This window comes from Synchiropus splendidus, chromosome 2, assembly GCF_027744825.2.
Source record: "Synchiropus splendidus isolate RoL2022-P1 chromosome 2, RoL_Sspl_1.0, whole genome shotgun sequence".
NCBI classification, from domain to species: Eukaryota; Metazoa; Chordata; class Actinopteri; order Syngnathiformes; family Callionymidae; genus Synchiropus; species Synchiropus splendidus.
In genome coordinates this window covers 33,032,294-33,046,641 of record NC_071335.1, presented here as the reverse complement: position 1 = coordinate 33,046,641, position 14,348 = coordinate 33,032,294, and positions in this window count along the sequence as shown.

The window sequence follows — 14,348 nt, the reverse complement described above, 5'->3', positions numbered from 1 at the left end:
GGCCGTATCCTTAACGTTTGTGGAAATGTGCAGAAATACATATCAAGTCCCCTCCTGTTGTGCTTTTATTTTGTATGACCACGTGTGTGTTTTGTGCCTTGACAGATTGGGCACAGGTGGCAGCTGCACCTCACCTTGGGGACTTTGTATCAATCTATCTATCTCATTTCCCGTGACTTCCCTCAGCTTCTTAAGGAGGAGCTGGATGACAGTGGAGTGCAGATAGTGAGCGTTTCATCATTCGGATCTCTATTTTTCCTGGAGTATTTTTTTAAGTTTTTTCCTGACCTTTCTCATTTTGTAGTTCCTGATCCTCCTCGTGCCTGATCTACCTTGTGAACTCTTTTGTTTGGACTTTGGAATTGGAATTCTGGACCTCGATCGTCATTTATTCTCCGTCGGAGACTCCTTTTGTTATCGTTTGGAACTTCGGGTGCGTTGCGTCCCATTTGTGTCGGCTCTGCCGTTCTTCTGTATTAAACACTGTGTTCATCCGCCTCGCCTCTCTTGCTTTCTGCGGTTCAGTCTCCTGTCTTTTCTGATCCTGTGACAATGAAGACGAAACTCATGCAGAGCATGGACAGAAGGCTCCGTCCATACCCGGATGCGTGCGTAATGTTGAGCTTTACACAGGTTAGATTTAGGGTTCAGGTTGGGCTTTTTATATCCTGACCCCTCAGATATGTCAGGTTTGTCCTCTGTCCCAGTCGGGCTTGTGTGTATGATGAATTACACTCCATGCAAGTAATATATGTGTGTGCAAGTGTGGGATTTGTGTGGGTGTGGGTGTGTGTGCCTATTTGTTTCAGTGAAAAAACCTTTTGGTGTCATTATTTTCATGTAGCACTTTCCTCCCTGCTGAGGCGACGTAGGATGGCTTAAACACACAATTCACTCGGGGATTCAGCCCCATTGTGCTTGTTCCAAATATACACTGCCAAAAAAAAAGTCATGAAAGCCACCAACACTGGATTTTTGGACACCAACTGGCGATCACTTCCAGTGTGTGTTGCTACTCCAGTGTCATGAATTAAATTTGCGGTTAATTCAATTCAGTCTGATGTGATGCAACGAGGCATATATATATATATATATATATATATATATATATATATATATATATATATATGTGTGTGTGTGTGTGTGTGTGTGTAGATGAGGTACCATGAAACAATATTGCACTGCAGCATCAATGAAACGCTGAGCTACTAGATGGCGCTGTTGCTTTAGAAATGATGTGAGGTTTCATCGAATTAGCTGTTCAAGTCCATTTTGCAACAGACACTGCCTTCTGGAGGCCACTGAAAAAAGGACACTGTTTCATGAAGCCTCATCTACCCATCGCAAGCAGGAACCCAGTCCTCGCCAGGTCAACAGTACCATTCAAGTACAAGTGATTACTTTTAGCTTTATGTAATGGAGTACATGCCGAACTGAATGGAAGCTAGAAATAATGACGACAGTATTGTCTCATATCCATCTGCTGCCCTTACTCCCGTGCTGTTTTTTAGTTCATGGTTGACTGGAATTAGTAACTTGTGTTACAAGGTCAGGAGTGTGGGTGCAGTACTGTGTGTGAAGAGTGGAGGCCGTAAAGTTCTTCCGTGACCGATATTCAAGGTTAAACTACCAGGCAACCCAAGATCCAGTCACCAGACTACATTCAATAGGGAGCCAGAAGAAGACGGAAGAGAGGTCAGGAAAAGGCACGGGGCAAGAGATGACAGGCGAAGGTTTCCAAGACAATAGACAGAAAGCATGTCAGGGATACATACAATGGCATGTTGGTCTCAGGGCAGAAAACAAGCAAGGTTGAAGAGACGGTAGCCAGGCAGGAAACTAGCAATAATGCTGGACATTCCATTCCAAACATTTAATGTTGCTTCCATCAAGGAGGCTTTTGACGTTTGTCTGTCTGTATTCAAAATACCATGAAAAGCTATTCACAGATTTGGATGAAATTGTCAGTAAACGATTTAGTTTAGGGAGCGATCCTGTCTCCAACTGGATTCAGGAATGTTTTAAAGGATTCTGTGACATTGGGAGATGTTAAGACCATTTTCAGCATTTGTGCCAGATTTGGATCCAGAATTTTATTTATTTATTTTATGAAGGATACTTTAGGAAGAATGTTTTGGGTTAGGACCGACGCTGCTTGGTGGAGGTTTGCACTCTCTCAGTGCATTTGTTGATGCTTTTATTTGAGGCGACTGAAAAGTGCAACAAGGAGATTTAAAAGTAACAACTAGAACCACTGTTGTTCGACAAATACCAGGGTATCAAAGCAAAGACTCGAAATGATCAGATTTTGAGGGAAATTATCACGCACCTGTCATAACCGACATGTCAAGACAACTGATGTGCACCAGTTGAAATGGAAAATGTATTTGTCAATTTGGTGTTTAAAAGCTTGTGAGCAGTGTGTGTCTGTACCTCCATGTGACATGTGGCATTGTTCGGCACCCAATCTCAATGTTATCAGTCCATTGAATTCAAAGTCACAAATTCATATGGGAACATATGCTTCCACTGCACCTTCTTGCAACATGTTCTCATTCAGAAGGTGTCACGTATCTACCATGAAGTGGACTTCTGCGTTACATGCTAACACATAGGCCTTCCAGACCAGTGGGATAGGCCAACCGTCCACATGAATCCAGCGCTTTGACCGACCGTATCTGATACTTATTGAAACGGATCCCAGAATAAATAATACCGAAACACTTCTCAGTGAGGACAGTGGATTCGGCTAGTTTTGAAAACAATGAAGTCACGACCTCAGCTTACTCCACGAAAGCCGCCACCTCACAACAATACCAGCGAACAGGAGGCCAGGCAGCTGCTCATGTTACTGCTAATATTAACAGGAAATCTTCTCGATACACCATGGTTGTGCATGAACCGCATTGTTTTTACAGCACACTTATTTTAACTGCCCTGACCACTGAAAAGGAGGTAAGTTTGACATGTTTAAATGAAAGACGCTTGTTCACTGGGTGCAGCTTTAGGGTGAGACCATTCGTGTACGTACAAACGTATGATATATTCACGGATCAAAGGAATCTAACGTGTTGGCCCTGACAACAACTGAAGTGCACTCTGAAGCGTAAACAATTGCCTCCTCCAAGTCTATTATCCCGTTGGGTCCTGGTGAAGTCCACATCTGTCTGAACTCACCTTGCAGACTGCCCTCTGCAAGTGGCGCTGAGATTAGCCGGAGCACAGTGCTTTCAGGCTGAAAGTCGGGATTGGCGGCCTTCACTGAGAGGACTGCAACACTCGGGAGCATTTCTTGCAGATCACTTAGCGGAGGCTTTTATCCAAAGCAACGAACAAAAGTACATTAACCATGAAGGCGTTTCAAACCTCGGCGTGTTGGAGTTTTTCAGCTCAAGACTTCAGCGAACCAGAGGTCGTAAAAGAAGAGACGGCAGTGATAAATCAGAATAACATTCTGATGCATCTTGTTTTTGAGGAAATGCTAATGCAGTAATCCTGCCGCAGATAAGTGCTCCATTTCTTCATCATCACGACATGCTGACGCAGCACCAATGAAGCCAGTAGACATGTTTGTTTTGCGACACGCAGGCGTCGTCGATCCACATTCGAAAGCGCAATTACACTAACAACCGCTGAGTCACATCAACATGCATGAATTCAGCTCATGAAGGGGCAAAGCCATATCTTTAAACAGCAGGTGCATGGAAATGAGAGCAATACGTGCGCTTTACTTTTCATTTTAATTGATGAAGTTGTGTGAGCAAAGTCTTAGCGGGATTAAATAATCCATCTCCATTAAGTGTGTGGTGCCGGCTGACTGCCAGCTGTGCAGATGCATCGAAAAACACGTTTTGCCTCTTTGAAGTTTCACTGCGAAATTAGATTCCTGTAATGACTCGACCAGTTCGCTGTTGTTAAGATACATTAGCTTATTAACGCAGATGTACTTCAGATTCTGCTGTCATTTTCCAGAGTTCAGAGGATTATTTTAGCTGCGTAAGCTCTGCCATGTCTCACGCTGATGGGCGGTTGGGATTGGAAAATTAATAGAAGAAACTTTTGATGCTGCATAAATCATTGAATTATTTCTGGGGGCTGGGTGTTTGCCATCTATTGAAACCCTCACATCAGCCTCTTTATATGAAGTGAAGCGCTGTTCTGTTTGGTTGTGGTTATTACAAATGAGGGCAGGGTGGATAATTCCCAGGGCCGCAGCCTCACAGCAAGAGGGTCGCTGGTTTGAATCCAGCTTGAGGCATCGTTGGGTTTAGGGTGAATTGCTATCCCTTCTTTCATGCATTCTTGTGTGGATTCGCTGGCCACATGTTCGGCGTGTCCCTTGCTTCTCACTCCAGTCTGCAGTCAGGCGCCAACATTGTGATCTTCACAGGCATGAGTTCGACATGCACCAGGAGAGGCCTAGTTTGGGTGGAGAATCAGAGATCATATGGGCCACATAAGATGACTTGAAGGGCCCTATCTGGCCCCTGAGTTTCGGCATGTGTGGTCTATTCAACTGTATTCACTGATTCCCACCTGTATTGTTGTTTGTATTTCAAGCAGTCAGTGTGATGGTTGGCCCAATTTTTAAAAAAGAGGTGGCGAGAGAATTTGACCCGATGGCTGCAGGTAGGAAGAGACCACGAGGTAAGTCAAACACCTGGTGGCTTGGTCATTACCGGTGACCGCCAACACAACCCATCCTGACCCCATGGCATTATATAGTGACTTTGTGAAAGTGGACTTTTGCGTACCACTTGACAGGAGGGGTACACAATGATATTGGAGATAACAAGCAAGAATGTAGGAACAACCTTGAGCGTCTGTGAGACGCTCAGTCTGCACTCAGAGTTCTGAAAACAAGGAGGATGGTTCCACAAAAAGCAAGCCTTCACCAGTAATTCACCAGTAAAAGTAACTTCCTCCATGGAAAGCGTGTTGTTGTACAACCCATTCTCACTCCCATAGCGTAATACATTGATGTTGGGAAGCAGACTTTTGCGTCCAATACCGACGACAAAGGCAGCCTTGTTGACGCATTAGGTTTTCAGTTGTACTTTGTCCTGCCTGTTGCAGCAGTACGACACCAAAAAAGAAGACAGAGATTGGAGGTAGGTAAGCCATGGTTTGGCACTTCATTCAACATTGCTTATAACAATGTGTAAAGTGCTATTTAAAGCCTATCAAACTGCTGTGCGTTTCAGTCACGGTTAGTTGGTACCATCACTAAGGCGAAGAGGCCTAATGTGTTATCCACACTGCAGCCTGAAACGCTACATGGAAAAGGTTGTGCTTTTTTTTTTAATCCATTGAAACACCAATGCGTCAATATGCTGCCTTTTTCGTCAGTATAGGACCAAAAGTCTGTTTCCCCACATCAATACATTACACCATGGCAGTGAGGATGGGCTGTACAACAAGACCGTTTCCAGGGAGGAAGCAGACCAGCTGGTACAATACTGTCCACACTGGCAAAAACTGGTTCACCGGGTCAACTCAGCGCACAAGGATGGGACGCTCCCTTCCCTTTACAGTAGTCGAGCGAAGGTGATGATGACCATCATTTCTGTGACTATATTTGGCGCCACACATATGAATTCTCTGGATATTTCATAAGGTTTAAGTTTCAAGATTAGCTCCTACACTTACGTTATTACACCTATTTACACAAGCAGAGATATTTGTCTTCCTCGGCAGATAAAATACATAACATGGTAAGATACTCTGAAACTTTCAATGTGGAGTGAAAGCAAGTGAAAGGAATTTCAAGACACAATTTCAAAAGCCTTGCGTATCTTGGTAACTGAATCTTAATTAATATTTTGGAAAAAAAAGAGTTCTAAATGCAAAGGAAAATGACAAATTGTCTGGATACGTAATGTTTGGGAGGGCGAACAAAAGAACCACTTCTCCATGAGAGAGACTGTTTCTTATCTGGCGGTATTGACTCATTTTTAATTTAAAATGTGTTCCAGTCAGCACACTTTTTTTCCCCCCAACAGTGACTTTCACAGGGATTTTGTTGAAAGGTTTCAGGGGATTTATTTTGGAATCTTGCTTGGCCTGAAGTGCATTTCACACACTATAAATTCTCCAGGGCCACTAGAAAAACACTGCGGATTTAATCAAAACAATACAAGCAAAACAATGCGCAAAAACCCACTGTAATAACTTGTTTAAAGCTTATATAACCACTTTCACAGTAGAATAACACAGTTCTTATTACTGAATGCTTGAGACAGACAATTGTAGGAAAGTTATTTTATCTACCCAGAGTGACACACTGAGAGGTTTTCATTAATAACGTAAATAAAATGTTCAACAACTCAAACTCCAGTCTTCCACAGCACACACACACAGGACAATATGACTTAAACAAGGTTCATTTAGGGAGAAATTGGCTGGCTATGTTTTAAAAACTAAAGACTTCCCCAGTATTGTTCTGCAATGTTACGTGAATATTCACGTAAATCCTCTAAAAAGAGGGTTCTGCTGCATTACAAAGTTAAAGATGTGTTCAACTAGTGAACAAGTGAATGTAAAATGAGTCCCTTATTACACCACAAGAGGAATATCCTGCTGGCTGATCTGTGTTGTGTTGATGTGCTTCAACATCAACATCAGCAATGAATGCTCTCATTGTGAAAATACAAGATTGTTCTTCCCAAAAGATGCAGATAATCATAAAAAATAGAAAAATAGATGAAGCAAGTTCACGGAACAAGTTGCAACCAATGATGTCTTTGTTTCTCTGCAGCAGTTTTGGGGAGTCACCCAAGGAACCCACCAACCTTTGTTTATGTTTTAGGCTTGATGGAAGTATAGTGCAGTATTTTTTTATCTTAGTGTCGCCATTTCATTAACGGAACCTTTGTGAGTGCAGGAGTTCCTGGTCCACTGATCCCACTGATGCACAAGACACGTGGCAGCTGGGATGATAACAACAACAACAAACATGGAGGAATCCCTGAACAAAAGCAAACAAAAGCACCTGTTTGCTTTTGATCAGGGAGGTTTTTCACTACACAATGGCCAGGGTTTCCACTACTCTGAATGGACTTGAAATTCTTATGAAATTGAAATTTTTATACAAATATTTCCAAGACATGAAAAGAGCTTCAGTTTAAATAAGGTGATATATATATATATATATATATATATATATATATTTCTTATATATTTCTTATATATTTCCTGTCAGACCCTTCTTCCTCCTACAAGCGCAAGTCATTGTTTGCAGAAGGCTGAGGTTTTAGTAAACAGGGCTGCAGTCCTTCGCTCCGCTCAAATCTTTGCTCAACCATGCTTGTTTACAAAGTTGCTAACAATGTTTGCGTCGGCAGGCGCCAGAATTTGACACAGTCACGGCAACCGACAACAACTTTCTCTTGGTTGAATTGTCTTGGTTGAATTTGTGTACTTTTAATTTGTTGGGAATTTTGCACGTTCCAAACACACTGCAGCTCTAGTCACGACTCTCCGAGACTGAGTCAGAACGCTGTGGATTCCGAGACCAAAACCAAGGAAATGTGCACTTGAGACCAAGATGTGCATTAAGTACTAGAGGCTGAATGTGATCAGTAGTTTATGTAAGAGATTGTCACTTGCTTCTGTGTCAGCTGGAGTCAGAACATCCTCCAATAAATGCATTAGTCGGAAAATTTGGCAGTTTTTTTCCAGTGGTCCAAGAGAACACAACAAACATTGTGTCCCGATATCATCTGCATTTCTATTTTACATTCATGATTTTTCCGTTCTGTATTCATGGGCTGCACTTGTTACACATTTGAAGCATCACTTGTGTAAAACAAAAATAGCCTCGAACATAGACAAAATATTTTTTCCTACCAATTTCCCTCCACTGTCAAAAGCCTCATGATGTTGTGAAGGTCAATTATCATTATTCATTATTTCATGAGTCACACAATAGGCGGACACATTCCGCCCTGGGATGTATGAGACACTCCCCAGGAAGGACACCACGGTCGCAAATCTCTTCTGTTCCACCATGTCCACCGCTCCTTAGCTCTGGTCTGACTGGTTCTCTCTCATCCTCACCTCAGTTAAGGCTCAGTATTCAACATCGATTTCGACCTGTTTGTCACTCTTCTCTCCGTTTCTGCATCACGCCTCGGATGATCAATGAGCAGAAGTTTTCCGTGTGCTGCGCGCGGATCAGTGTGTGGGCAGGCAGCAGCTGTGGAAGGCAGGGTGATAATAATGAAGGCGGTAGGAGAAGTGAAGAGGTGGAGTTGAGGTCAAGTAGACCATAGTGAAACACACAAGCACACACCCGTACACACTCACTCCACAGCTACACAAGCATTGTTTTTTCTCTTTCCTGCAGGATAATTTTGGCCGAGAATGAGTAATAACACTGCATCAACAGATTTCTTCCTACACGTTTATGGGTTTGTTCAGGCCATTCTCATGCACACGTTTGCCTACTCCTGACAAGCCAGCGCCAGCTGGGACCGGAGACTCATCGCAAGCAGTGTCCAAGTAACAGATGTTTTTAAGGCTGGAGGCATTCAGCATCAATGATGAGGACATGGTGTTCCGACCCCTTACCTGAAAACACCTCTGCAAATCTGTTTGTTGACCATCTATATACCAGCTTACTGTGTGCTGCTACACCTAACAACCTAAGACAGACTGTGTGTGACTGGTATTTGTGGAGTCATTTGACACTTTGCTTTTGACACTGTATGTCCTCAGACTGAGACTCGAAAATATTTGATCACTTACCTTTTATTTTCTCTCAAACAGAAGTGAAACCATCGATACGTAATGTGAAGCGACCTGGAAGGCTTGGCTTCAGAGTTCCATGAGCAAAGAAAGCTGTTACCATGACAACAGAATCGGTCCGTCTAGTTGTGTACATGATGTAAATAGAAATGTCTGGACTTTTCTGTGGTGGAATTTACCCGCATTGGTGAAAGCTACAGGGATGAGGATGCAGTGCTACTTCCAGGTGTCACCACCAGCATCATATTCATTGTCATGTTTTCCCTCAACACATTTTAAATGTGTTACATGACAAGTGCGATTATATCAAATGGCTTCTTTAATGTTACACTGCATACAGTTCATTTATTTTGTCTTATATTATTGGCTTATGCGTAACTTGGAAATGCAGATACGTCCTCAAACTGTGGGGGGCAGTATTGCACAAAAGCACCGTTCAGTCTGTTGATTTAGAAAGAAGAAGGAGCCTGAAAAAGATTGTAAAATAGAAATAAATGTCATGCAACAATGAGGTAAACAATTTATAAAATGGCTATGCAATAACCAAACAATAATACAACGTTTTTTTATGTAATATCTACATCTCTATTCATAAAGAAAATACTTTTGTGGCTTGCTTTCTTTGCTGTTTATTGACACCATTTTCTATTGGCTGAGAATATGCAAAGCACTCTGGGTAGTCTGGGTACTCCTCAATCCTACAGTAGGTGCCGGGGAATCTGAAAATTGAGGAAGATACTTTCCTTGTTCTTCACAGCACTGTGCATTTTTGAGATTGAGGACTCAGGATGAGGATTAGGGGAGGGATTGGAATTCACCCAAAATTTCCGTTCCTTATTCCCACTTCTGCCAATATTCCCAAACAGTGGTTGTAACTGTGTGTAAACGTGCGTCTGTGTTAGGTCCTTTTGTAGTGTTGTTTCAGCTTTGTGGGCTTTTTGTCATCATCATCATCATCATCACCTTCATCTCTCTCATATCTGGTCTCTCGTATATTGTGCTATTTTTGTGCTATATCTCCATTGTCTCTTTCTGTTCTCTTTCTCTCTCCACATCCTGAATAGTTTCTTTGGGCTGCACTGTCCAGTGGGGAAGCCGGTGTTTTGATGGACTTGTCTTTCGACTCCCCCTTCAGACTTTTCCTTTCCATCCGTGTGTCAGACCTTCTCTCCTACTGCAGTTCTTTAAAGCGTTTTTTAGAGGCTGGAATATGAAGAGGTCTATTTCGATGAATTAATCGCAGACAAAAAATAAGTGATAAACATAAAAACATAATGATCACGTCTGAGCTTTCTTTTACAGGGAGCATTTTTCAACTCCCAATTGCAGGTTCGCCACATTATGCAATGTGATGTCATCACCAAAACATCCATGATGAAAGAGAAAAGAAATTGCGCTGATGGACAGAGAATTTAAGTTTCCAGAAAGAGAAACGATGCAGCAAAGAGCTGACTCTTCACTGGAGCGCTTCCACCTTGGTGTTTACACTTGTGTGCACTGATTCAACATGAATTTGATCATTCTGGAGTCAAATATTAAAATGTGATAAATGATCAAATAAGCCCTGTCCCTGTTTGCCTTATATCGATATAGTGGGTCTCATTCAGAAGCTTTTAGTGACGGAGAATCTACTTGAGAACGGCACTAAATCTTCAAACATATTCCGTTTTTATTATTTTAATATCTCTCTTCATGAATGAGAACGAAGACAAACTTTTTTTCTCGCAGGGTCGACCAGGCTGGCCGGAAGACCAGCTGGTGGGTTGACACCCTGCTGGCAGGCCTGTACTTGGGTACTGCAGTGCTCAGTGAGTCAGAGTTGAGGGAGTGCGAGGACACGGTACGCTCCTTACACGCAACTCACAGTGTTGGCAACATGGATTCGCACATTTGAGCACAACTTCAAACAGCTTGTGCTGTTCATTTCTGATGACTCAATAGGGATGGGCGATATGGACAAAAAAGTTAGCGTGATAAATGTAATTTTGGCGAAGACGATAGTTATCATGATAAATCCATTTTCATTCTATTCCATGTGTTGGACACTACAGTCTCTCTTGAAATTGTTTTATGGTGAAACTTATCAGTGGAGTTTGTCTCCAACATCATTATTTGTTTATGTTTAAATACAATAGTTAACCAAGTGTGGAGATGAGAAATTCAATGTTTCACGTCTCTGGTAGAAGCCGCTGGTGTCTGACAGACTGCTCTGCTAGCTTTATTTAGGGGTGAAATTGAGCCGTCTGTCTGCTGTATCTCATGTCTCTTAACAGTTGACTTTAACTATGAACCAGACTGGACACATTTCCTAGATGCTACTGTAGAAACATGAGAAATAATGTGAATAAATGATCATTTAGTCATATTCACTTCTCCAAATCATTACATCATACAAACTGTCAGTCCTTTGTCTTGTGTGATGAAAAATCCTTTCACAATTTGCTCTCCTGAAATGGTTGTTTTTCATTGTCTTATTGAAGATGTCACTTATACTTTGACCGTTTTAGAATTTGTTGATGGTCCCTAACTGATGCTGGGGGGTAGCATTAGCGCTGCCTGTGAGAGTGTGTCAGCGATCAGTGAACCCGAATGGGGACGCAGAAGAGGACGCCAGAGCGGAGCACTGTCTAATATTCAACTATTTTCACCACAGTGTTTCACCAAGGCGGCAGTGCAGCAGGAAACCTGCATGTGTTGATATGAACCAAGGCAGACGACCGCATCAGAGAACCTATGAGGACCACTCCATCTAATAAAATAAACAGGGATGCAGAGACTCAGAGTCGACCAGTGTCATTATCAAAGGTTCCCTGCAGTAAAAATAAGCTTAAAACTAGGATAGTGAACCAAAGTCCACCACACTCTCCACAACTGTCACACGCCGGTGTCGGCTGGAGAGCGTGTTCACGTGTTCACGTGTGCAATGCAGCGAGTCTGTCATGTGTTTATCAAATTTATCGTGAGATGCAGAACTGTCATTGTGGAGATTGTGTTTGGCAGTATATCGTGTACGATATGTTATCGCCCATCCCTATTACTCAACATAATACATTCCACAGTTGAGGACACTTGTGCTGACACTATGAAAGAAATGTATTTCATTTTTCATCCATATCCAGAATAAACGTGGCAACTTCTCACTTCTTCACTTTATACTGCATGACCTCGATCAGACTCGCTACACCCTTGTCACTCTCCAAGGAGTGTTAGAAACCCAATGACACTTTTCAACCCCAGACCTTCTTGTTTTACGAGAAACACGCCATTCTCTGGAGACCAAATAAATGGGGCAAAATTGAAGGCCGTCTTAGAGATTAGCATGTCGTCTGGGGTCTTTTCCCTGTGTCTTTGACTGCTTCAAGTTCTCCATCAGCTGGTGCCACAGGTCACCACTCGCACAGTAGAGTAGAGGGAGACTAGACTGAGCTCCAAGTTTTGGAATATATGAATGAATTGACTCAAAAAATAATATGTGAACTCATGAAATGGAGATTTTATTTGACTTTTGACAAGTGGGCTGTTACAAAACAGTAGCAGTCAGGCAAAAGCTTCTCACATCAGAACTTCTCACTGCATTAAAAACCTGCCATTGAGAATTATTTCTGGCGTTTTGAGCAAAAACTTTGGGAAAGTAAACTTTAACGTGCAGCCTTCAGCCTGCATAATCTGCCTGGAGAATTGGAGATGAAGTTTAATGTTCAACGCGGGACATTTATCACTCCGTGGAGTCTTTCAGGCTCATGACATTATAAAAACATTATCATTGGCTGTTGTTTTTGTGTGGGAGAGCACAGCTGGAGGGGAATTAACTTAAACAAAGAGTCAAATGTCGAGGCAGGATTCATGTGTTTGCGATGATCCAATCCCATGGGAAAGGAAAGAAACGGTAGCCATGAAGAGGTGAAAGCTGGGGACATCGTACAAAGCTCTGTCAAGTACTCACAACCTTGAAAACCACAATACAAACACGCGCGAACGATGCTTGAGCCTTGGGTTCGACTGTGCCTTGTTACTAGTGAGATAAAAATAACGGTCCACACAGTCTTCGCTGTCCTTATTTGTCATCCACTTCTTTTTATCTACACACAGTAAAGTGAGTTTCAGCATCAGTTTACTGCTCAGTACTGGCATTAACCTTTTAAGTCATGTCGACGTGTTCTTTGAAATTGTTTAAGGAAAATAACATTCCTGACGTGGACATTGACCAACAGATGTGACTCATTAAACATTGGTTGGAAATAATATTGAAAAGGAAGAAAAAGACCTGGTACAGTATATAGACTTATTCAGGATGGATCCATTCCTACTTTTTCAAATTGACTTTCGATGGTGACAGACGCATTATGATGTGTTGAAAAGTCATATTGAAATAGCTGCAGCACAACATGGGAAAGACTTATGGTCAATACCAAAACACTGCGACCACCACAAAACACTGTTGTCGACCAGTGAACGGATGCAAAGTGATCGCCGTGTTGGGAGACAGAAGGGAATCTGACACCAAGACCTGAGACTGCTGAGACCTGGAAAAGACTGACCAACACATAGTCGTTCTTAACATATTGGAGTGGACTTTTGCCTCCCGGGGTGAGGTGAAAAGAAGATGTGTGCACTCCATGTTGTTGAAAGAACGGGGGTCAGAGGGTCGGGTGTAGATCGTGGTGGAGGTTTTTGTACCTATCACATCCTGACTTTTAAAACCTGTTGATTCTCTGCCTGGTGTTGCTTGTTTCAGCCGACACCGCCTTGGTGAAACTGTGTCATTTGCTGAAGCAACAACCTGCACCGACTCGGCTCTGTGAGCACCAGTGTCACTTCGGAACAGAATGAAATGTTTCCCTCCCAAGACATATCCTTACGCCACAGTCAATGCTTCTCCTGACTTTTTTTAATCACAAGAGTATAAGAAAGAATTAGGGGTGGATTAAATTAAAAAACAATCTAGTTAATTATAGAATTTCTAAAATTTATCTCAATTGCTTTAATGGTATAAGAATATTTGAGCCACATTCTTCAATTTGAATGAATTTGGTATATGACTGAATCAAATGATGGACCCAAACATACATTTAAACAACAAAATATTGTTTATTTTGCATCAGTTTGACAGTAGCACAATAAATCACGATGGTGTCTATATTCAAGTTTTTATATCACCTTATTTAAACTAAAGCTCTTTTCATGTCTTGGAAATATTTGTATAAGAATTTCAGTTTTATAAGAATTTCAAGTACATTTCGATTAGTGGAAACCCTGGTCATTGTGTAGTGAAAAACATCCCTGAACAAAAGCAAACAGATGCTTTTGTTTGCTTTTGTTCAGGGATTCCTCCATGTTTGTTGTTGTTGTTATCATCCCAGCTGCCACGTGTCTTGTGCATCAGTGTGATCAGTGGACCAGGAACTCCTGCACTCACAAAGGTTCCCTGTTGTCTGGAGAGCAGACTGTTCGAATTAAATTCACTGTGGCACCATAAGTCACCTAAGCTACTGTCTGATGACTATGGACATATACCAATGTTCGCCACTGCCGTGCCTCCTCATCCTCACAACAAATATTATTTACAAACATCAAACAATTGATTCAGTTGAAACAGCTAT